The 26,125-nt window shown below is 44.9% G+C and overlaps 2 protein-coding genes across 5 annotated transcripts in view; one reads left to right on the top strand and one right to left on the bottom strand.

The window, feature by feature from the left end:
* INSYN2A (inhibitory synaptic factor 2A) overlaps window positions 1-1,742 on the bottom strand; it is an 82,160-nt gene extending 80,418 nt beyond the window's left edge. For 2 of the 3 annotated variants that reach the window (XM_060241425.1, XM_060241426.1), the window contains exon 1: window positions 1,012-1,742. The gene's annotated coding sequence lies outside the window, so the exon portion shown is untranslated. The remainder of the gene's footprint in view (window positions 1-1,011) is intronic. The other variant, XM_060241427.1, reaches the window with a different exon arrangement.
* DOCK1 (dedicator of cytokinesis 1) overlaps window positions 1-26,125 on the top strand; it is a 550,707-nt gene that overhangs the window by 274,853 nt on the left and 249,729 nt on the right. The gene's annotated exons all lie outside the window — the stretch shown is intronic.

Raw genomic sequence — 26,125 nt, 5'->3', positions numbered from 1 at the left:
GCGTTTTTATTTAGTAGAGAGCTTGAGGTCACAGGAGATGATTTTTATTCGAGTACTAAAGACGCAAGGCGGAAAATCCCCCCTCCCCTCCCCAGCATGAGGCAGCAGGATCCAACTCCCAACGAGATGGTCTCGGTGACTTTGGAGGTGCGCTATTACCCTTTTGTCTTGTTCTCCTGATACAGCTGAATGGGACTTCCGATTTTAAACGTGTTAAACAGGGGCAGAGCAGAGTCAGGTTAGCACTAAACTAGAATAACCCATTCATTTTCAAGGCAGCAGCACCATCCCCCCCCCGCCCTCTTCAACACCTTTAAGCCCCTAACAAGCGCCAGGTAGATACATATACATGAAAGGGGGGGGGGGGTTGAAATATTCCACTGCACTGCAAGTTACTGGCAAGGAAATCTGCTTGTAGTATTCTCTATTACCCTGCAACCGAGGTAGATCTAATGATGATCTCTGGGGGTGGGTGGGAATAACAGTCTTTAGAACAACCGTGTCAATAACCTGGAGTAGTTAGTTGCCAAAAAACATTCGAGGGGTGGAGGGGGGGGGACCAGGACCAGCAGCGACACCGGAGCACTTCAGCAGTTCCCCCTAACTAGTAGCGAGTGACCCGTGCAAGCTGGATGGTATTTTTCTAGAACGCCGAAATGCTAACATGTGGAGTGGTCTTTTCCCAGGCTCCCTCCTACGCTTGCCTCTCCCCCCACCCTCTCGTCTGCCGTGAAAGTTATAAGATGCAATTGCGTTTCCAGGCAGCCACGTACTATTGCATAACGCGACCCCCCCCCCCCCCTTTAAAAAATTTACGCTTCTCATATTTGCTCACACTTTCTGCCCGTGAAGTTTTAATTAGGCAGCCATGGTAACTCACTGCTCGGAGGAAGCCTCTTCCAGCGAGAGATGCGGAGGCTCCCGAAGCGCTGGCTGATCCCCCTCTGGAATTTAGGGGCTGCCTGGGCAGATTTCGCACAAATCTGGGCTGATGTGCAGGGCGATGCTTACCTTACTACGCTTCCTTACAAATAAGTAAAGGTCTGTGCAGTTCCTTTGCGATGATGCATCTCTCCCAGCTCACTTCTGCAAGCTTGCAGAGCAACAATCCACTCTTGTAAGAGCATCTGCTGCAAGATAACACCAAAGGGGATTTTTTGGGGGGGGGGGGGGGGAGGGAATTGCTTCCCGGAGACTTGGTCACCCACGACCACCACGGACTGCCTCCTCTTCCTTCCTTCTCGTCGTTAGATTTCGCAGTGAAATATTAATTCAGCCGTGACTGGAGGGCAGTTGTTAGAGCAGTAGCGGCCACGCAGTCCTGCAAATGTCCTCATTTACTGCAGCTGCCTTCAGTGAGATCTCCGATCCGATCCGATCCGATAAAGCGGGGAGGGAGGGCGGGGAGAGAAGAAGAGGCTGTTATGGGGCGGAAGCCGAAGAAGGGGGTGGCGGGAGTCCTTTCAGCAGCAGCCGTTCCAAACCCGGATTCCAGACCTGTTCACTTTGAAGCATTCTCTGTAGTCGTCCTGGCTTGCAGGCAGAGGGTTCGGGCAAGCGCGGTTGCCTCCTACTTTTGGAAATGCATGAGGGAAAAGGAGCGTGTGCTGTTTTGCTGGCGCTTGGTGTGTGTGTGTGTGAGCGCGCGTGCGTGCGTGTGTGTATGTATCTCGCTGGAGAAGAGACGGAACTGGCGCCGGCTCTCCGCTAGGGAGAGTTCTTGGGTTCCTTCGGATGCAGGCGGGCTGTGCCCGGGAACTTGTTGAGTTTAGTGTGCAGCTCGTCAAATAATGGGCGCTCGGAAAGCGGCGGGGGATGGGGCGAGGAGGGAGGGTAGAGAAAACCCGGGCCGACACAGACAGGCGGAGTCGCGTGCTAGCTGCTTCATCACCTCAGAAGGTGTGCGCGGGGCGGGGGCAAGAGACGCTTGAGGCTTCTTTGCGCGGTGGTGTCAACTTTTCTCGTTACGACGATTTAAGCGCTGACTCTGGCGCCGTGTCAGCCCTGAGTTCTGTGTACTGGTCCAGAATGCGAGAGGAGTACCGTCGATTTATCAGAGCTTTAAAATATATATGACCCGTAGTCTGCAAAGGGGCATATGGTTTTGGTAGGAATGTGGGGATTGGCAGCTGCTTGGTTCACACTTTCTGACCTGTAAGGCACCTCCCCCTAAGTGCAGTTACGGGAGGGGGGGAGGTATGCATGTTGGTGGCAGTACATTCTCACAGTGCATTTAGAAACTACAGAGTGACCATAGTGCCCTGATAGAGCATCTGCTTTGCACACGGAAGAGCCCAGTTTTCATCTCAAATCAAAAAGATCAGGGGGTAGGTGATGTGAAAGACATCAACCTGGAACTTAGAGAGCTGCTGCCAGTCAGAGTAGGCAATGCTAACCTACAGTAACAGTCTGGACACCATAAAAAGGAACTTCATGTGTCCATGGGTACAGTAGAATAGTCACAATTTTTCTGCTGCTTTTTGCTTCTCCATGGAGGTGCTTTTGGTTTAAGTTTGGTTAAAATCACCAAGAAAAATGATTTATAAATTTGGTTTCCTTTTTTCCCTTCTTACTTCATGCATTTCCATTAAAAGAAAAATACTAATTTTCTCCCGTAGCAATTTAAAGTATTTTAATTTTGGGATGGATTTCTCACCACAGTTGCACTTCTTTGGCAGAATACTTAGAGGAGAGGCTCTGAAACTTTGTCCTTTTAGGGCATTGTCAACTTTCGGGCATTGTCAACTACACATTACTTTCTTTTTTGTATTTTTAATATGTTTTTGTGTGTCTGCACTTGGAAGTCATGGCGATCTCTAGTGACTGACCCCTACTGGGGGCCTGGAGGATATTCAGAGAGGTGGCTGAATAAAGTCTGTCTGTCCTCCCAACTGCTGGTATTTCAGGGAGGTCTCCCATCCAAGTACTTGCCAGAGTCGACCCTGCTGAGCTTCCAAGATCTGACAGGATTGGGCTTTCTTGGGCTAGTCAGGTCTGGGCATCACCCACACATTACTGAAGAGCATCCCAAAAGTGACAGCTATTTACTACATAGTTTCCTTTTTGTAAACCAAAACCACCAGGGGTATCAGAAACTGATTTTACACAGGGATGACTTTTTATCTCATATGAACATACGAAGCTGCCTTATACTGAATCAGACCCTCGGTCCATCAAAGTCAGTATTGTCTACTCAGACTGGCAGCAGCTCTCCAGGGTCTCAAGCTGAAGTTTTTCATGCCTATTTGCCTGGTCTCTTTTTAGTTGGAGATTCTGGGGATTGAACCTGGGATCTTCTGCTTATCAAGCAGATGCTCTACCACTGAGCCACTGTCCCTTCCCCAGCCCATAATACACTATTCCAGGGAAACATTTTTAAGTGCTTCAGAGAGAGATAGCTCCTCCTGATGACTCCTCATGATATACTTCAGAGAGAAGGAGGGAGATGTTTTTGGGTGTACAGAAATCCTGAAGATTGAAAAACAAACCATTATTGTCAATGCACTAATTTTATGAAAATAACTTCTTTGAGTACTGTGAAACCCAATGAGTTGTTACTGCCAAAAAAAAAATCTGCTTGGGGACATTTTTAACCTCAAGACAGAGCAGAATTTGGCTTGGTGTATGAATATAAGTTTGTAAGATTTTTTCCAGAGGTTTGCTGGAGGTAAACATATTTGGTTTCTAGTAAATGAAATCTTTATTCTACCTAAGAACGTAATTCAAACTCTTTGAATTTGGGCCTACATGCCCTTTGTCCTGTACTGTTTTATCTATTTAGAGATAATGGTCAATTCATGAAATTAATGGATTTCTGTTTGGCTGTTTGTACTTACTGAAGGAAGGAGCCACAATCCAGTACTATGCGTAGACATCCAGAGTTGTAGGATAAGTTTCCTGAGTTCTTCCAAAGCACATTTTTTAGGAATTAGCAGGCAAAGTAATATTTTTCTATGAGATGTGAAATAAAAGCCTCTGCTGCTTTGTTAATAGTCATAAATATTTATAATTTCTTCAATAAAATATATGCCCTTTTGGATCATAGGAAGGTGGCTTACAAAAACACATGAAATAAATCTAAAACATAAAAACCAACATTTAAAATCACAGCTCACAACTGCTAGTAAACTTAACCAAATTCAGTCCTAAAGCTGATTTCACCTGCTTCCTAAAGATCAAAAGTGATGGGCAGGCAGACCTATCTGGGGAGGTTGTTAAGTAATCTTGGAGCTGCCACTGAAAAGGCCTTCTTGTGTGTACCCACCAAACAAGCATCTTTGATGAGACAGACAGCCTCTCTCTATGATCATAATTCTCAGGAGGGTGATACTTAAAACCATTGCAGTAGACTACTATCCTATTTCCTGCCTGAGTTCTCCTGAGCTGTTTCATTATACTGCAATTCTAATCCCTTAATAAAAATGTCCTGAACATTTCTGTATTGTACATTCTGTAAACTGATAGTAGCGACTCAGAGGCTTTGTGATCTCCTTAGGTAGGCTGTTTCACAAGGTTCCTGTTGGTGTGCATTGATTTTATTATTGTTTCTGTTTACTGTGTTAGTTTTATTGAGCATGGCATGCCATGGAATCATCACCTGTTTCCATGCTTGTGTTTGGGCAGCTGGGAGGTGCTTGTATCAATCAAAAGCTCTACTGGTTCTGGTGGCATCCACTGTTTGTGGGGCGAGGGAGGAGGTTATGGCAACCCCATCAGAACCTTTCTGATCTTTTCAAAGAGTAATCTTCCCACAGTTTCCCCTTTCAGTTTCCCATTGCCTCTGCCTTCTTTCTCCATGTCCTATTCTCAGTCTGTTACCATCCTTGATCTGTTTGCTTCTGGGCTCTCTATCAGGGGTGTGCAAAAGAAAAAAAAATTCGGAAAAATTCGGATTTGGGGCTAAAAAATATGGGAGGCCGTATATCTTCTAACAGTAGATTCGGCGGCCAAATCTGATTCGGGAGATAAATGGCTATTCCCGAGTATATGGCCCCATTATACTCTATGGGGCATTGAAATCAATGGCAAAATAGGGTATAATTAAGTGCAGCTGGGGGGCAGGGGGTTTGAGATAGAGGCTCCAAATTTTCTGGGAAGCTTCTGGGGATTCTCCTACAGAACCCCCAAGTTTCAAAAACTATGCAGCAGAGATGGGGCATGAACTTCCTGCATGTCAAACATCTGCCCACTGAACCACAACCCCACAGAAGAAATACCTGTGTGGAATCCTTCAGCACTCCACTTGTTGTTTGTCACTGAAACTGGGGCACTTGGGTTTTAAAAGAAGCTGATGAAAAAATAAGGCGACTCAAGGAGAACCTTGACTGAAATGGCAAGTGGCATGCAAATATCACCTCTAGTCTTATTTTAAAAGCAAGTAACTTGGAAACCTGTCACTGCACTGTACTTATTCTGTGTTCTGGCATGGCACACATCTGAAGAAAGAAGCATCCCTATCTATGATAACAAAGCTGAGAGACCAGTCACTGCAAAAATACTTGAGACCCAAGAACCCCCAGGACTTTATAGAGATATCGGCTTCCTATCTCAGTAGGCATAGTAATTAATAACTAAGTTGTTTAGTCCTCAGCTTTTCACAGAAAACAGATTATGTTGTTCTTCAAGGTGCCACTGCAATCAAACTGTTCTCAGGCATGTTATTAACTGGATAAGTATCTGTTCTGAATCCAAAATTGCAGCTTTTTTTTGCTCTTGTTTAATATGTTTATCCACTTCTAACTTCAATTACTACTCTGTCATTTTGGCATCTAGATTCTAATGGTGCTTCCTGGCAACATATACCCCTCTCCCCCCCCCCCCCGCAATATGAAATATGAGGGGACACCCTTTTCATTGAATCTCATGGAGTTTTGGTAGGGGCACCCTCTTTGGATGCCCACAGAATTGTACCCCTTTGTCGAATCTTTTTGAAACTTGGGGGTTCTGTAGGAGAGAGTCCCCTAAAGCCTCCCAGAAAATTTGGAGCCTCTACCTCAAACCCCCTGCCCCCCAGCCGCACTTAATTATACCCTGTTTTGCCATTTATTTCAATGTCCCATAGAGTATTATTGTGCCAAATGGCTGAAGAATTTCGGCAGCAGTTCGTGATTCCAGTATACGGCTCCCGAATCAGAGAATCTGATTCGGCCCTATACTGCTTTAAAACAGCCAGATCAGCTGTTTTTTGTGGGTCTATTCTGTTCGGCTGATCCGAATGCACACTGTCACGGGCTGGGGCCAGGCCAGGCAAAGTCCAGGGGCAGTCCAAGGTCTGTAGCTGGGTAGCAAGGAGGGTCCAAAGCGCCAAAACCAAATCACCATCCAGGTATCGTAGGTCAGAGGTTCAGAAGCCGAAGTCAGGGGGTCCAGAAGTCAATGCCATAGTCAGGGGGTCCAGAAGCCGAAGTGGATGCTAGAACGTCAGGTAAGTGACTAGTTGCTTCCACAAAGCCTCCTCCCAAAGCCCACAGTTATATGGCCCTCTGCTGTCTGTTGCTCATTTGGGCTAATTGCTAGCTCAGAAGGCAGCCAGGATCCTGCTGAGACTCAAGCATCCTCACTCCTAGAAGGGCCAGAATCCTTTTAAAACTCAGGGAGCGTCTTGCTTGTGAACGTGCCGCCCTCCTTCAATCCCTGAGGTCCTGACGAAGGCGGTCACGCACACAAGCCACCCGAGAGGGCGAGGCAGGGGGGCTTGACTCTTCTCCAGCAGGAGGCAGGGGCACTGGTGCAGGTGGCAGGGGCACAGTTTCTTCCACAGGCTCGGCTTCTTCCGCAGGGTCCCCAGCACCCATGACACTCACCCCTACTCTCTGTCCCTTATTTTCTGTACCACTCAAAATCTCATGCTTGTTCTTCAAAATCTCTTCCAGCTTCCTGTTATTAGATGTTTTGCTCTTAGACAAAGTGATAACAGTCCTGTTTCCATTCTGGAATGTAAACTGCTTTTCTGAGCAACTGAATGTTTTTTGCCACCACATTATCTTAGGCAACCAGTGTTGAAGGCTCTAACCACCTGTGTGCTTCTCCAGAAGACTCTGTAATTTTTCTGTCGTGTGGAGTGTGCCTTGAATTGCTAGTAGTTTGCAAGTTGATAATGGACATATGGATATCATTTCTGTTATGTCTTTTGTTTTTTATTTATTTTGAAGACACAAATGTGATGCTGAAAGCAGGAAAAACATTTATCTGTTACTTCAGATATTTCCATTTCAGATGTCTTAGATTTGAAAACCTCTTTGTTCTTTATATAGGTTGAGGGATTGTTTACATAATAAAGATTCTCAACAAATGCAAAGTACAGCACAATTCAAATCATTATGCAGTCTGTATAGTTACGAAATAAATGAGGATCTAAAGATCTTGGAAACCGTGATATATAGTACCCTAAATGGCTGCATTTTGCTCATATTTGAACAACCATTTAGCCTGTCACCATTACAAATGATTTGTACCTTTTACAGTCCTGTTCTGCATTTCAGAATGGTTTTGACCATCTGAATAATAATAAATCTTTTTTCTCATTTGTTCTGAAAGAACAAATGTAAAATTATTTTCATAAAGTTATTTGTAGAGATTGTGGTAAGATGGCATGTTATGACTAGTGCCTATTTATACTTAGAATTTGTTTTTCCTCCATTATGGAGTGGTATCATGCTTTTGGCCCCACATTGTGATAGCAGATGTTGAGAGGTCATGGTCCTGTAATTAATATTCTAGATTGCAAAGTAAGCATTAAGGGGCATCACCATTGGGTGCCCTTTTCTGAATGCCTTTGGATGAGTATGTGATGAAGGTATTTTTATAGATTGTGAAATTTTCTGCTGCAGAACACTAGGCTTACCGCTTCATTTCTGGTCTCCTAGAAGTTGAGTAAAACTGTCCCTCCCCTGGGGGTTGGGGGGATTTTGAGGTTTTTATCTCTTGAACTATTGGTTTTAACTCTGTTCTGGCCATTCTGCTGACAAATTACAAATTAGGGTTTTGCTGGTGGTGGTTTGATTTACTATCTTGTATGTCTGATGTTTATGTTGGGTTTATGGTAATGTGTTGTCTTTTTTTAATCTTGTGGTGAATCACTTTGTCTATTGTTTTAGTACCAGAAAGGCAGGAAACTTTCTAAAATGAATGAAGGACATACATAAAAGAATACTGGATACATGCAGCATTGCACAAGCAACCTCTTCTGCACCACCATTTAGGGTTGCCAATCCCTAGTTGGTGTCAGAGGATCCCCTGGTTTGAAAGCCTTCTCCCTGCTTCAGGGTTAGCACAAAGTGGGGGGAGGGGGGAATGTCTGCTGGGCACTTCATTATACTCTATAGACTAGAGACTGGTCCCCATAGGGTATAATGGAGAATCAATATGTGGGTATCTGGAGCTCTGGGGTGTCCTGTTTTTTTGAAGAGGCACCAAAGTTTCAGCATAGCATCTGTTTTCTGTTATCAGAATCAAATTAGGTTTTTCATTATATGAAGTGTAGTTGCTAAAAGAGTGAAGTGTAAATGGGAAATCATCCATTCAAATCTCACATCAGCCATCAACTCATCATTGGTTGGCTGCAGACAAATAGCACTATCCTTGCATCAGTCCCCAAGTATTATCTCTAGATATTATTGGCCTACCCTAGAGGACTGCTATATGGATTGCTGGGATATATGAAGCGCTTTGTATAACAAAATCACTATACAGGCACAGATTATTATTGTTGCTGCTGTTTTTGCTATTACATGAACCATTTGTTTTTCTTGTACTGTACCTCAGAATGGCAGGACTGTATTTAATTATACCAGTGCTGTTCTCCTGATACCAAAGACTGAAAGGAATAAAGTGAGAATAGAGGAAGACATGCATGAGATGTTATGTCTAACCCAGGGGTGTCGAACTAATTGGTTATGAGGGCCAGATCTGACATAAATGAGACCTTGTTGGGCCGGGCCATGTTGGGCTGGGCCAAGTGTGTACCTATTTAAGATTAAGTAGCAGAAATATAAACTTTATAAAGGACACAAATACAATTAAATATATATATTTTTAAAAACTTAAAACCTGCTTAAAATGTTAGCACTCATTTGTCTTAAAGGTGGTTTCTTTGTATTTCTCACATGGGATCCAGGTAACTGGGCAAAGGAAGCTGTGGCTCTTTCCTTCCTTCCTCAGGGAACTGGGGGGGGGGAGCCTCAGCCAATAGAAGGAAGAGAGGCTTGGCTCAGTAGCTCTATTGTGTGATTGAGAGAGCCTGGAAAAACAAGATCTGCCTCCTTCCCCTTCCTTCCCAAGGGAGGAGCCTCAGCCAATGGAGAAAATAGAATATTTGCTCTGTAGCTCCTGTGCAAGCCTTGCAGTTATGCAGAAGGAAACAGGATACAGGGAGAAAGAAGCAGATGACAGCCAGTTGCTCAGGGGACTGATAGGAGCTCTCCAGGGGCCTGATTCAGCCCCCAGACTGCATGTTTGACACCCCTGGTCTAATCTCTGTCCCATCTGGAGAAATGTGACTGACAAGGCTTTTCTGTGTGGTTCCACTTTGACTTTGTTGAGTAAACTAGTCAGAAGGCATTTAAAGAGACCATCTCCTTAAATGCCTTCTTCGTTCACTTGCCAGGTTGTGCCACTGCAGCAGTCTGTTCAAATGCCTTCGCCAAACCAAGTTGGTGAGTGAACTCAGAAGGCATTTAAAGAGGCCACAATCTCTTTAAATGCCTTCTTATAGCTTTGTCTGAATAAAAGCTGAATAATATCAGCTTTTATTTGGGTTCAGCTGTATTTTTTTTGCTTAACTCCCCCCCCAGCCCCAAAAATACCAGTAAGGTATTAAAAAAAAAAAAACAGGTAAACTGAATGCACACCCCTACTAGCCAGTATGAATATATCTTGCCTACTACACAAGAACTGAAGAAGGGCCTGATCCAATGATTCAGAGATTTCCTTTATCCAAATGGCAGCCTCATAAAAATTACTTTTGCATTAAAAACTACAATGGCCATCAGAACATACTGGCCACTTCTTGAATAATAAAACCTAAGAGAAGAGCATTGGAGTTTGTATTAGCAGTTTCAGTTGCTACTCTGATATGTTGTTTCCAATGAAGGTTACAACTAAAAACTACACCCAGATATTTAAAATGAGACACCTTTTCTATTTTCCCACCCTTAACAGTCCATATTTTCTGTTTAAAGCAGGGTTTGTTTGATTTTTCATAATTAACTGTTAACCCCTCTTGTGTAGAATAGTCAATAAAAGCACCCACTTATCTTGCACAGGCCCACTTCTGATCTTGATAGCAACACTGTGTCGTTTGCATAAAGTAGTAGTAGCTGAGGGTTTGCTTCCAAGTCCAATTTAAAGTTTTGGTTATGACTTTCGAAGCCCTTCATGGTCTAGGACCTATGTATGTAAAGGGCTGTCTCCCATATATCCCTGTGTGCTAACTGTAGTCCTCAAGCTTCTACCTACCAATCTTAAGGTAGCCCGTCTATCATAACCAAAGCCGATGCCTTTTCCTGCTTTATGGAACAAGCTCTCTAAGGAGATGAGATGTTTGCAGCCTTCAGAAATGTTTAAGAGATACTGCAGGGCCTTTTATTTTCTAGGTTTTTAAAAAATGGAATACAACTGCACGAAGAGGAGTTATTTGGGGGTTTTAATTTGTATTTAAATTTAATTTTTTTAAAAAAAAAAATGATTTGTAAGCTGCCTTGAGTCACAATGAAAGCCAAGATACAAATATTTTGATTAATCTTTTAGTAATAATTCTCCTGTTGCAGTGCCAAATCTGACCATCCTGATTGGTTGGGTCTCAGTGGGACTGTACAATATCAGCCTTTGGCCTGTCAAACTATCAATCAAGAGTACTTGTGTCCCAGTGGTTCAGTCTTTTCCTCTCTCCCGTCTGAGTGGCTGTTGCTAGCCAGGAAAGCTGATTCTCTCAGTGAAATGCAACCAAACTTAGTTCTGGCAGTTATTGGCTCTCTCTACTCTCCCATTGGCTGAACCGCCAGTCACACTGATTCACACAGCAGAGAAAGAAACCCTGACCTGAATTGGCTGAGGGAGGAAGAGGGAGACAGCCAGAGAAAGGCTTCCTTTAAATGACTGAGGACTCCTCTGGAAACGGGGGGGGGGGGGGGAATGGTGTCCTGTGGCAACAGACCAGATACAGAGAGAGAGATTGAAGTCTTGTGCAGTCAGAGGGACAGATAAAGGGAAGGAGATAGGGTTGCCAACTCCCAGTGAGGAAATTCCTAGAGATCTTCTTCGTGGTCTCTGTGCAGTCACACACGTGGGTCTTGCCGCAGGCAACGGATCCATTCCTCGGAGCTCCAATAGCTCGTTTATAACGTCTTTTGGCGCGCTTTCCTCCCGCTCTGGGGAGCAGGCAGCGACCGCGCATGCCTGGAGCGGGGGGGGAGCGCCCCTTCCACTCAGTTTCTTTCCTACCGCCGCCCGGACAACACCTCCCTCGCTGCGTTCCTCCTTAGCTCGTCTGTTACTTCATCCGCTTTCTTTCCTCCTTCACTGGTATCGTATTTCTATCTCTTATATCTTCTCTTTCGTCCCAAAACAACAACAACAACAAAAAAAAAACCCGTTCTGCGCTTTCTTTCCCCTTTTCTCCCTTCCCCCCCCTCCCTTGTCCGGGGCGCATGGAAGGGAAAGTTACCTTCAAAAAGTGCACGCGCTGTGGGACCAAAATCCCTACTACAGACGGCCACAGCCACTGCCTTTTTTGCTTGGGGGAATCTCACCGAGTCGACTCCTGCCCTCATTGTGCAAATTTCAGAAAGCAGGCCCGAAAAAACCGCGCGGCAAGGCTCCGGAGTTTCCTGATCGAGTTGTCCTTAAGGGCTATGCCCACATCGGGCTCGCCGCCTCCCCAACAACAAGCGGGAGATTCGGCTTCTACGGACGTGTCTCTCGCTAAACAGAAACACAAGTCCGATAAAAAATCTTCGAAGCACGCCGAGACCGGCCATAAGGCTTCGAAGAAATCGCGCCACCTGGAACCCACGGGTCCGGCGCACAAAAAGTCTCGTCATCCCGGATCGGCCGATTCGGGTCCGAGGAAACTCCACGCGCACTTGGCTCCCAAGAAGCCTCAGCCTCCAATTTCGACATCGACCTCCATGGATCCTGTGACTCCAACTCAGCCTGCTCTTCCGCTTGAGTTGACGACTCCGTCGGACGTCATCACCGACATGCCCCAACTGACGCCTCACACATCTACAGCAGTTGAGGTCATACCGGTCCACTCTCGTTCGCCCTCGGTGCACAGCGTGGTCCCGACCGACTTCCTTGAACCCGATCTTACTAGTGAGTCTACCCAGACCTACCTGAAACCCCCGCTTCGAATCGGATCCTTCCGCGATATCGGGATTTCTCCCCTGTATAAGGACCTCCGAGACGTCGGGATTTCTCCCCTGTACAAGGACTCGGCCGTTCAGGCCTCAAACAAGGGGCGCTCTCGCTCACCCTCACGTCGACTACGATCCCGGTCACCGCTCAAGGCTCGCTCCAGATCACCGCGCCGGCGCCGAGACTCCGACTCCTCTGATTATTATCGGGACTATTATGCCCCCAGATACGACCGGCACCACTCTCGCTTTCATCGTCCTTCTCGTTCTCCTTCTCTTGAGGGCTCAGGTTATTCCCCGTACCAATACGAGGACTCTCCTAGACCCCGTGATCGACTCCGTGACTTTTCTCGACGACTCCGCGATTCTCCACGCCGTGATTACTCCCGGGATCGGACCCGAGAGCCACGCCCCCGCGGCTTCGACCATGACCTCTCTTCTCCACCCCGTGACCAAGATCGGACCCGTGAACATGCCTATCCTTGGGATCGGATCCGAGAGCCGGACTACTCTCGCTATTCCCCTCGACTCCGCGAAAGGCTTCGGGAATCTGTTCGTCACTCTGATCGACAGCGACCCCGGGACCACTACCAGACAGAGGACGCTAGACCGCGCACTCCATCAGCCTCGGCCGCGATTGCTCCTCCGGTCTCCACTCCTACAGACCAACCTGCTCAGACGATGAAATCTCAACCTGTTCCTTCGGACCCGATCCGACCCCCGCACTCTCCCTCGGGTGAGGATTCCCACTCCGACCCGGAATCGTCAGCATCCTCAGACTCCGAGGACCGTCCTGACTCGGTAGCCTCGGATTCGGTACCACAGCCCCGACTATCTCCATCTGATGCGTCCAAGGCCTATCTCCACCTAATTACAACCATGGCCGAAGCCCTCAACATTACTCTTCCGTCGGACTCACCTAAGGTCTCTGACCTTGTACACGACCTCGTGCAAACGGACTTTCCACCGGGCTCGCTTCTTCCCATGCTCCCGGTACACCTCGAAGGCCTCCGCGAAACCTGGGACAAACCTGCCTCGGTTCCACCTACCGCGAAACGCTTTGACTCTCTCTACAGAGTTCACGCTCCTGAGGCTAAATTTCTTGCTTCTCATCCGGCGCCCAACTCCATTATCGTGCACTCAGCCACTAAGGCTAAACCATCCAGACATCCGACACCTCCTGACCGTGAAGGCAGGAAATTGGACACCCTGGCAAGAAAAATTTTCGGCCTTGCCTCTACAAATTCTAAACTAAACAATTATTTAGCCTACTTTTCAGCCTATGTCTACAACTTGGCTAACCAATTTACGCCTCTTATTTCCGCCCTTCCTGAACCCTCCCAAAGAACGGCCTCCGGCTTGGTATCAGAGCTATCTAGAGTGTCCAAGCAACAGATCAACACCATACGCCATGCTGTTTCTTGCTCGTCCAGGGTTTTTGCATCCTCTGTTGCCTTACGACGCCACGCCTGGCTGAGGTCCACAAATCTACAACCGGACATTAAACAAAAAATAGAAGACCTTCCCTTCGATGGCCTCGGCCTTTTCCATGCTTCTACTGACGAAGTCTTAGCCTCGGTGGATGATGGCCGCAAACGTGCCAAGCGCTTGGGAGTTTCCCAACCGTTTTCCCAGCGTCCCAACCGTGCAAAGCCCTGGAGACCATCATTTCAAAGACGCCAAGGGTCACCTAAGCGTACCGACTTCTGGAAGAGGAAGACTGGCCAGCAGAAACCGCAGTTTCAACAAAGACCGCGGTCACAACAGGCCAAAAAACCCTCCCTTCCTTCTAAACAGTCTCTTTGACTCCCCCGTACCGTTCTTCAACACACGTCTGTCACCGTTCCTTCCGACTTGGAACTCGATAACAACCGACTCCTGGGTGCTGACCATCGTGCGTCTAGGTTACGCAATCGAGTTCATTTCTCCACCTCGCCACCACTATTTCACAGCTACCCCCCCCTCTCCCCTCCTCCGTCAGGAGATCCTGGACTTGCTCCACAAGGAAGCCATAGAGCCCGTTCCCCCCCTCCATCGGGGGACAGGCTTCTATTCAAGATACTTCCTTGTTCCCAAGAGGGATGGAGGAAGGCGTCCCATTCTAGATCTAAGGAAGCTCAACAAGCACATCGCATACAGGAAGTTCAGAATGATCTCCCTGCAGTCCATTCTGCCTCTTATCCCCAGGAATTCCTGGATGGCTTCCCTAGACCTTCAGGACGCTTACTTCCATGTGACAATCCGCCCTCAACATCGGAAGTATCTACGATTTGCCATGGGCCGGGACCACTACCAATATGTGTCCCTACCTTTCGGCCTCTCCACTGCGCCCCGCGTGTTCACCAAGTGCATGGCGGTTGTGGCAGCTGCACTTCGCACTCGGAACATTCCAGTCTTCCCGTACATCGACGACTGGCTCCTGGTGGCCCCGACACAACAGCAACTGGAGCACAACCTCGACACAGCTCTCACTCTTCTGAGCTCCCTGGGTCTCCGCGTGAATACATCAAAGTCGCACCTCACACCTACCCAGGACCTCAAGTTTATAGGCGCCCTTCTCCGCAGCTCACTGCATCGAGCTTTTCTCCCAGAGGATCGGGCATGCACTATTATTGCCCTAGCCAAGGCAGTTCAACAGCAACCCCGTCAGTCTGCGTTCACAATCCAACGCCTGCTGGGCCTTATGGCTGCAACGACATCTGTCCTTCGATTTGCCAGACTGCGAATGCGACAACTGCAGATCTGGTTTGTTCGAGCCTACAACCCTCAAACGCAACCGCAAGCTGCTCTGCTCACTATCCCACAGAGAGCGCTTCTATCTCTCACGTGGTGGACTGTGCCCAACAATCTACTAGAGGGCAAGCCGTTTCTACCGACTTCCCCTACGACCACTATAACAACAGATGCCTCCAAGTGGGGATGGGGAGCCCACCTAGAGGACAAAACTGTCAGAGGGCTTTGGACGACCACCGAGAGACTCATGCACATAAACTGCTTAGAACTGATCGCGGTGCACAGAGCTCTTCAATCATTTCTCCCATTAATAAAGGGCCAGCATGTCCAGATCTCTACGGACAACATGGCGACTGTTTATTATATAAACAAGCAAGGGGGCACCAGATCCCTCCGTCTCTGTCGTATAGCCGTACTGCTCTGGGAATGGTGTGTCACACACAACATTTTTATGACTGCCATTCATCTCCCCGGTGTGGAGAATACCTTGGCCGATTCCCTCAGCAGGTTTCGGATAGACGACCACGAATGGTCCATCACTCCGACCTACCTTCGCAGCATCTTCCGCTGCTTCGGAACACCCGAGGTGGACGCCTTTGCATCCAGGAACAATGCCAAGTGTCCTCAGTTTTATTGCAGGAGGGGCAACGACGCCTTTCTGCACGATTGGACAGGTCCCCTTCACTACTTCTTTCCACCGACCCCCCTTCTGACACGTGTGTTGGTGAAAATAACTCGGGATGGCACAGACTGCATCCTCATTGCGCCATGGTGGCCTCGGCAACCGTGGTTCACGAGGCTGCTTCAACTGTCACGCCACACTTACTGCCGGCTTCCTCCTGCGGGCGACCTCCTCTCTCAAGCCAACGGTCAGGTTCTTCATCACAACCCTCGGGTCCTGGCCCTGACCGCCTGGAGAATACGGCCACCTTCCTCTCTACAGAAGTAGCCAATGTCATCCTCAACGCAAGAAAGCCTTCCACCAGACTTTCTTATCAGCGTAAATGGAAGCGCTTCTGTTCCTTTGCAACATCTTCTCAGCTGCAGCCGGAAACGGCTCCACTTCCCCTAATTCTGGACTACCTACTTTCCCTACAGAAATCCGGACTCTGTTATTCCTCTGTGAAGGTTCACCTTTCTGCGGTTTCTGCTTTCCACAAGCCGATCGATGGCAAGACTGTGTTCTCCCATCCCTTATCAAAGTCCTTTCTCAAGGGCTTGTTGCACCTCAACCCACCGGTTAAACCATTTGTTCCGACATGGAGTTTATCGTTGGTCCTTTCCTGCTTGATGAAAGCCCCTTTTGAGCCTATGGCTACCATAGACCTCAATCTCCTTTCCTGGAAGACAGCATTACTCGTAGCCCTCACCTCGGGCAAACGGGCAAGTGACTTATGCGCTTTCCGCTACGATCCTCCCTACACCATTTTCCACAAGGACAAAGTTGTTTTGCGACCGGACCCTGCGTTCCTGCCTAAGGTTGTCTCCCAGTTCCACTTATCAACCTCAACTTCTCTACCAACGTTCTTCTCCAACCCATCCGACCAGGGACAACGAGCCCTGCATTCCTTGGACGTTAGAAGGGCGTTATCCTTCTACCTTGATCGTACACAACCTTTCCGTAAGGACCCTAATCTGTTTGTGGCCTACGGAAACCCCCACAGGGGTCTTAAAATTTCTACCCAACGTCTGTCAAAGTGGGTAGTCAGTGCCATCAGGTTGTGCTACGAACTGGCTAAACAGCCTTTGCCCGACGGCCTTAAGGGCCACTCTACTAGAGCGGTCTCCACGTCTTCGGCCTTTCTACAAGGCGTGTCTCTAGAGGACATTTGTGCGGCTGCATCCTGGTCCTCTCCATCCACGTTCGTCTCCCATTATGCGATGGACGTTCGTGCGAGACGTGACGCCTCCTTCGGCCAAGCGGTCCTCAGATCCATCTTCCTCTGAAGCCAGGGGTGAGTGCATCCGCTTCCATCTTTACACTGCAGACCACGTCACATGATGGTTGATTGCGTGATTGCATGTGATTTGATTTTTCCTGTGACTAACCTTTTTCTTTACCAGCACCCTCCTCCAGTCCATCCAGCTGGCTAGTCACCCATGTGTGGGACTGCACAGAGACCACGAAGAAGATAAACAGGTTGCTTACCTGTAACTGATGATCTTCGAGTGGTCATCTGTGCAGTCACACACGCCCACCCAGCCTTCCCCGCTGCTGGCCTCCTGTGATTCTTCCGTAAACTTACAGTGTCATTGCCGGCGGCGGCTGGAAGAAACTGAGTGGAAGGGGCGCTCTCCCCCCGCTCCAGGCATGCGCGGTCGCTGCCTGCTCCCCAGAGCGGGAGGAAAGCGCGCCAAAAGACGTTATAAACGAGCTATTGGAGCTCCGAGGAATGGATCCGTTGCCTGCGGCAAGACCCACGTGTGTGACTGCACAGATGACCACTCGAAGATCATCAGTTACAGGTAAGCAACCTGTTTATTTAAGGCGTGAGGCCTGGAGAGGGTGGGACTTGAGGAAGGGTGGGACTTCAGACAGATACAATGCCATTTTCCCCTGGAGAACCACTGTTGCCAATTTCCAGGTGAGCAGGTAGAAAGCGCTAAAGCATCCACAATAAACCAGCCTCAAGAATAAATAATTTCTATTCATGTACAAAACATAGAAACCTTGTGCAATAATTATTACAAAGGTGCAATGATATCACATCCAAGTCCTGTAAGTTAAAGTTCTCAATGAAAGTTCTTGTTTTTGTAGAGGAGGGTCTGGAATGCGATAAGACAAGCTGTGAAGACAGAGACCAACGCTCCAGTTCTTCTCTGGAAGTAACCAGTGTAGATCATTACGACAGCAAGGCACATTGACGCAACAGGGATATGCCTATGGCCCTGTTTCACACGTGGCTTCTACAAGCTTCAGTATCTTTTATAATAATATACAAGGCAATAGTTCAATCCTTTCTGCAAAGTAGCAACGGCGCAGTAACAGAAAGGATTGAACTATTGCCATGTATAATGTTATAAAAGATACTGAAGCTTGTAGAAGCCACGTGTGAAACAGGGCCATAGGCGCATCCCTGTTGCGTCAATGTGCCTTGCTGTCGTAATAATTTACACCGGTTACTTCTAGAGAAGAATTGGAGCGTTGGTCTCTGTCTTCACGGCTTGTCTTATCGCATTCCGGACCCTTCTCTACAAAAACAACTACTTTAATTGTGAACTTTAACTTATTGGACTCAGATGTGACATCATTGCAGCTTTATAATAATTATTGCACAAGGTTTCTATGTTTTGTACATGAATAGAAATTATTTATTCTTGAGGCTGGCTTATCGTGGATGCTTTAGTGCTTTCTACCTGCTTCATTTTCCACATTACTCTTTTTGGGTTGCTCCAATCTCCAGGTGAGGGCTGGAGATCACTCAGAATTACAACTGCTCTCCAGATGGCAGAGATCAATACCCCTTGAGGTGGGGAGGGAGTGAATGTCTTCATTTGGGTGGGTGGGAAGATAGCAAGGGTAAGGGGGCAGTCGCACAAAGACTCTTTCTAGAGCCTGTTGTTTTTCTTCAAAATGGCCCTTATTCCTAGTGAACAAATACAATGCAAAGTAAATTCGAGCCCTGCTAGTTTCAAAATGATTTGAGAACACCTTAATTTTTCTGGTCAATGTCCAATAAATGTATTCAGTTTGCTGTCCTACTAATCATTCCCCTTGTTCTCAGCACAAATCTAATATTATTTATTCATTTATGATTTACTGTATTTATAACTGGCCACAGCATGTTTCTAGAGGAATAGTTTTTAAAAGGAGTGGGTGGATATTGCTTAACCATTCTCTGTTGTTTTAAGAACAAATCTAATAAAACTATCCCAGTTTATTTCTTTTTTGCTCAAGCCCTCTGAGTGGCAATGGGTTTATAACATGGGAATTTGAAACAGCTATATCTTCCCCACAAACTTGTCTTTATATTTTCTGTGCATTTTAATTGACTAAAAACTATTATTCCATTTTTCAGGAACAATGGAGTGTAAGTTTGTCTAGCTTCCCCCAATTGTATAACCATTCAAGAATATTATCAATTTTGATAAGGAGTGCCAAACCCTTTATATATTCTAAGGATAATGTAGTGAGAGGACATAAAGGTGGTGATAATTTTTGGAATACAAATTTGTTTATACAATGGCATGTGGGTAGAGTGTTAAAGTAATATTTATATTTCCTAAGTATTTGTATTTTGACTACCCTGCCCCTGAAAAGCTAGGGGGCTGGCTGTTTTGATTAAAAAAACTATTGGCTATAAAATTCTTTTTGTTGTTTTGATTAGTTATTTGTTGGCTGGTTATAGAAGAAGGGATATTAGCTGTCATATGAAATGCAACATTTATTTTTATGTATTTATGGATTCAAAACATTTTTATGTTGCCATTCCATCCAATTAGGGTCCACAAGGTGATGACATTAAAACAGTTAAATATTAAAATGCAGTTAAAATTATAAAATTGAGTTTAAAAATACATGGCACTAGAAGGAGGACCAATACTGTTCTTGGGGTATGCCAGATGAAACAAAATGGTCTGATGCTGCCTCCGGGCTCTGGATTTCAGAGGTTTAGTGTATCTGATGTGGAGGTTCCCCTCAGTCACCATGGCTAGTAGCCACTGATAGACATATCCTCCATGACTCTGTCTAATCCCCTTTTAAAGCTGTTTATTCCTGTGGCTGTGACTACATCAGCTGGCAGCAGATTCCACAATTTAATCACTCTCTGTTTAAAGTAGTATTTCCTTTTTGTCCATCCTGAACCTACAGCCTGTCAGCTTCATTTGATGCCCTCAAGTTCTAGTATTATGGGAGACTTTGCCGACTCTCTTCACCTCATGCATAATTTTATAAACAGAGGTAGCCAAACTTGCTTAATTTAAGAGCCACATAGAATAAACATCAAATGTTCCAGAGCCACAAGACAGGAAGGAAGGAAGGCAGGCAGGCAGGCAAATAGATGGGGGAAGGAGGGAGAGGTGGAAAGAAAGCAAACTTAACTTTAAATGCATTCTCCAAACCACTGGCTTGGTTTGGAGAAGTGATTTAAAGAAACAAATGTGTTTTCTATGGTGGCTGATGGGGTGGTGGGGTCTTTGAGAGCCACACAACATGTGTGAAAGAGCCACATGTGGCTTCTAAGCCACAGTTTGGCCACCCCTGTTAAAACCTCTATAATGCCCCCCTTGGTCATCTTTTATTTTTACCCTGAAAAGTCCCAGACTCTTCAACCTTTCTTCCTAGGGAAGTGTTAAGCCAATTGCCCTAAAAATATGGTTTTGGGGGATTTAGAGTGGTGGGCAATCAGCCTTTCAGCGATATCTAAAAACCTGTTTATACAGAAGGCATCTGCTTTGAGAGTTACCCTCCCAGTAACGAGGCAAGATGGTCTAATAGTCAATGGGGTGTTTTATTTAAGAAATAAGGGCAAACATATAAGGGAGTAAAATCATACAACATACATACAGGCCTAAGAAAACAGATATGAAATTGATAGAGGGGTAACACAAGGGTAAAAACATAGACAGGGTATATGAGCTGATCCTGGTGGCTTAGGGTCCAGTCACAACTAGAAGATATAGACATGCACTGCAATGTGCCATGCCTGATGCTCCTTACTTAGAGTAGGGAGGGAGGAACAATCTGGTTATATATTACTCGGGCATAGAGAGAGAGAGTAAGCATGGCTTTCTCTCTGGTTATATTATTTTTGGAAAGGAAAAGGTCCTCCCAAAAAGGGGCTGGCTTGTTGGTGGGCAGTATCTAGTCTATTCTGGGTGCCTAATTGGATGCCCACCTCCAGCTAATGAGCAGGCCTGACTCTGGTCACTTGAATGGATCTCCAGGTAACAATGGGACAGGGGGAGGCTCCAAAGTGGCAGTTTGGGCAAGGCATGGGTGGAAGCATTAAAACAAACTATACAAACTTATCTAAATGTGACAATAGAGGGCCAAATTAGTACCTAAGGTGACATTCGATCTATACAAAGAACTCTGGCTCTGGGTGAAGCTGGTCTTCCTCTTCTGGCTAGCACTGTCCATTGTCTAAATTTCCGTTTGACAAAGACTTGGGCGGTGTGGCAGGACCTACTCCTAAGATGAGCTTGATTGCCTTATATAGATGTAACAGCTGTTGAGTACGTGAGCCTCTCGCTTCTTTGTCATGGAGTCTGGCAGTGCAGGAAGATGGTCGCTGATAATGTTAGCCTACCAACATGGCTTTCATGGTCAAGGCTGGAAACCGCTTGCCCAGACAGTTCCTGGCGACGTGACTTCTTCCACTGCAACGGCTGAGATGGTGCATGCACGGAGCGGCTGGAAACCCATCTGTACTTCTGGCTAGCACTCTTCCAGAGACACAGAGTGCTGTTGTAACGCTGAGGCTGTTAGTATTCACATAAGTCTCTTATAAAATGGTAGATAAAACCCACGTTTCACAGCAGATGTGTGTGAGTTGAATCTCCATGCACTCTGGCAACCAAATGGGTGATTACGTATATAACTGAAATTAGGGGTCTCTTGCTCACAGAAGGTGTTCCAACCCTGTAATCAATTTTTTTGCCCTTTTCTGTATTTTTCCAGCTTTGCAAAATGTCGTTTTTGAGATACAGTGACCAGAACGCTACACAGTATTCCAAATGAGGCCACACCATACACGGTATTCCATAATATTTCAAACGAGGCCACACCACTATACAGGGGCATTACAATATCAGTTGTTTTATTATCAGTTTCTTTCCTAATAATCACTAACATGGTTTGCTGTTATCACTGTTGCAGCACTGTGAGTTGACACTTTCATTGAGCTATGCACTACAACCCCAAGATCTTTTTCCTTCTCAATCTCAGCTGGTTATGACCACATTAACCTATATCTGAAGACTGGATTTTTTTCTCTCATTGTTCATCATCTTATACTTACCAGTGTTATATTTCATTTGCCACATTGTTACCCACTCATCCATTTTGTGGAGATCCTCTTGGAGCTTTTCACAGTCAGCCCTGATTTTCACCATCTTGAAAAATTTTGTGTCACCTGCAAACTTGTGACACTACACACCCTTAGTTCTAGATCATTTACTAATAAATTAAAGAGTACCGACCCCAATACTGATCCTTGTGGATCCCCACTGCTTACTTTTTGCATTGTGAGAACTGTCCATTTATTCTTTACTTCCTGTCATTTAATCAGTTTTTAATTAATTAATAAGAGAACCCATTGTCTTATCTTATGATTGTTAAGTTTACTCAGAAGTCTTTGGTTAGGTAGCTTGTCAAAAGCTTTTTCAAAGTGTATAATGTCTGCCAGGTCACAGTTGTCTACATGGTTGTTTACTTTCTCAAACAACTCCAAAAGGTTGGTGAATCAGGACTTCCCTTTGCAGAAGCCATGCTGATTTTCCCTCAGCCATCTATCTTTCTATGTTATTTGAATATTATTTGGGCACTGGAGTTTTTGGGGGTACTGATTTCTGCGTGATTTGAGGCATGGGTCTTACTGCCTGTTGTGCCATTCAATGTTTTATTGTTTTTATCATTTGATGGGTTTTATGTTATAGGATGGCCTGAGCCTACTCTTGGGTAAGGGTGGGGTATAAATTAAATATGTGCCTAACAATTCTGTCTTTGATTTCTACTAATTTGCCTGGGACAGATGTTAGGCTGACTGACCTGTAATTTCCTTATTTCCCTCTGAATCTCTTTTTAAAAATTAGTGTCACGTTTGCTATTCTCCAGTTTTCTGGTACAGTGGCTGAATTTGGTGACAGATTACATATATGGGTTAGTAGATCAATCAAGATGGATCTTGATTTATATTTATGGATGATTTTCAGTGTATAAACTTTTTTCTATATGTTCATGCTTGCATTATGTGGGATATATCTGGTGACAAAAGCATGCCTCTTATTTTTTTTCCCATACTAATAGTAGTTTTCTTCAGAGTTCTCAGATTAGCCTCCCCCCCTTTTAGTTGCAAGGCAGCAAAGATGAAAGTTGTTTTCACTCCCTTTCAGATACTCTGTGGGGTACAAATGAAAGACATAATAGAATTTACCCATAAACCTTTCGATAAACTCCAGAAATTGCTGCCATATGGTCTACTGCAAGAATTGGAGATAGTTGAACGATTTGTGATTCTTCCAAGGAACACATCTTGTCCAGATGCTAATATATTTCTCTTAATTTCAACATCAGTTGAACAATAGTGCATTTCCATGTCTTCGCATCTAATGTGTATTGTAAGCAAAGTTGTTTTCCTTTTCAGTACCTGGACCTCTCTATTTTTGCTAAAAGCATTGTATTCTAAGCATTAAGTGTGTTACAAAAAATATCTTATATTTAAAGCTCTGTAGATGTTTTTTTAAACTTTCCACTTTAGCATTCACAAAACTGAGTGCTTTTATTCACAGTTTTGTTTCTTGTGCTAGAACATCTAATCTGTTTCCCCCTCTTATTTTGTTGCAAATGCTTTATTTTCCTCCATCCATAGGTTTTAAATCTGTCAACACAGTACCTTGTTTTTCCTCACAGATGCAAAATTGTAAGCCGGGAGTGATTATGAATGAATTTCAGAGAATTGTATCTACATGAAAGATGATACGTATTCTTGCTCTTAAAGTGAATTCTGTGGGGTGCATTTAAAGAGAACTACCTGCTCTACTCTGAGGTAGAAGTTAGCACCCACTCTAATTCCATATTCATTGAGGAGCCAGGACCCTGGGGCTTCTCTGATTGTTTTTAGTAACGATCTACTCTGTACATGCTTCTGTTTTCTAATTTGTTTAGTGAGAGTTCTCCCCGCTCCCCGCAGTAGAAGCTCTAAAAGGAGAAGAGGGGGCCAGGTGAGGTTCATAGTGGAAGTTCCAGGCAGGGAGGTCAAGAGGAGGAAGCATGTGGAGCAGGACTGAGTAGAGGAGCCAGGAAGAACCCACAGTACACAGTAGGAACACCTCAAAATTCAAAGCTGAGACTATTTGAGGGTGTTGGGGCAGCATTTGGTATAGGAGCAGCAGATAAATAACAGGAACAAAACATGATTTTCCTGGTCTCAGTGAGAGGAGGGGAATTTAAGTGAGATCAGAGGATCTTTTGAGATTTATCAAAATTGTGACCAATGGAGTTGCCCCAGCATGAGAACATTTCCAAACAAGGGTGATTCATTTATTATTTAATTCATTTATATCCCACCTTTCTTCCCAATGGGGAACTTAAGGCAGCTTACATCAGTCTTTTCTCCCCACAAGAATCTTGTGACGTAGGTTAGGCTGAGAGAATGTGACTGGCCAAAGGTCACCCCATGAGTTTCCATGGCATGAGTGGGAATTCAAACCCAAGTCTCCCTGGTACTACTCTAACATTCTTAAACAGTACATTACACTGGCTTATTTCTAGGTGTGGGACGGGGTTATTGCAGGTGGTCTTCATGACATCATTGGGAATGAGGTATTGCTAGTTGGTGCAAATAAACCATATGACTTTATTAATTAAAGAGTGATGTCACTAGGGGCAGGGAGGGAGAGAACAAATGCAAGATTTGTTCTAGTTCATTTCAGACCTATCGTATCATGCAGTGTGGTTTAGATCACAACTCATGTTGAACAAGGAGTCTGTAATTTCATTTGTTTAATAAGAGTCATTATCACCTGTTAGTTTTTATAAGTAACCATGAAGTATTACATTAAAAGAAATTAAAAACCAAATTATATAGAAGTCAAAGTGAATTAACAAAGTACTTTTCATAATGTGGTATGAATTTTTTGATGAGATTTGCTGACTCTTTTTAAAATTCAGTTTGTAGGAGTCTCCATGGTACAGTTTGGTTTTTATTTCAGTGTTATGAAAACAAAAGGCATCCTTTTTATGTTTGACAGAAAACTTCAGGGAAAAGGCCCAACTGCAAATCAGCAACAATCCCTAAAGAAAACCAGAAATTAGCTCAAAATGAGCAACAGCTCTTTATTAGAGACCCCCCCCCCAAGCTGTATTTGAAAATGATAGATGAAAAAAAGCAAGAATCATTTTTCATATGTTGTCTAATTAGATGCTGATTGCATTAAAGCAAGCAATGCAAGTTGATTAAAACCATTGCTGGGTTGATTTTGGTTGTGAAATTCTATAGTTAATTACTAGAATGTGATAACAATGTACCCTAGAAGCTACTGGAAAATACAATGTATGCTGCTGTCTTAAAATGGCTTTATGCTTTTAGACAACCTGAATTATAGGCATAATTTTCCATTTCTACTTTAAAATTTAATCCTTTTGACATATTTCCTCCTACAGAGAAATGCGGCAAGTAAGAGAGGTCACTCTTCAAAGGCCACAAAATACATGGAGAAACTTCAGAACACAGTAGAGGAGTTGTTCACATAGTCTTTGTAATCTTTGTAATTATTTACCTGAATATTTCCATTTGGAAATTTAATTGTTGAAAAAGTAAGAAGTATCTCAGACATTTTCTTCCACTGTTGAAACCCTTCAGGGAATTTAGTTTTAAAAATCCAATACCTGTAACCATTGTGCTTATATATTTTTGTTGCTAGCACACGAAGGATAGCGATTAGCAATTTTTGCTCTTTAAAACATTTTTTACAATAGAGTATTGTAGTTCTACATCAAAGGAATGGACATTCATTTTAGGGAATCACAGTTGCCAGAATGGTTTGTTACTTTTTAAACAGAAAAAAACGCTGCATGGATGGAAAAAATGATCAAGAGAAAGATTGTATGATATACAGGTCAAATGTTTTGTCAGCAGTTTTTGCTGAGCTTAAAGACCCACAGGATCTAAATTTATCACTAGTTATAAATGGCATGGCTGTAGGATTCCCTTGAATGTTTAGAATAGCATACTGTCAGAATATAATGGAGTAACGAGAGAACTCTGTGGGTTTTTTTTAATCTCCCCCCGCCCAGCCCCAAGTTTGAAAGCTGGAGAGCACAAACTATAGTTAATGGGCAAATACATAGGCCAACAGAATATGATTCGACAAGG

This window comes from Heteronotia binoei, chromosome 6 (genome assembly GCF_032191835.1).
Source record: "Heteronotia binoei isolate CCM8104 ecotype False Entrance Well chromosome 6, APGP_CSIRO_Hbin_v1, whole genome shotgun sequence".
Taxonomy (NCBI): domain Eukaryota; kingdom Metazoa; phylum Chordata; class Lepidosauria; order Squamata; family Gekkonidae; genus Heteronotia; species Heteronotia binoei.
The sequence above is the reverse complement of the archived record's forward strand: the minus strand, read 5'-3'. Positions and strand labels throughout refer to the sequence as shown.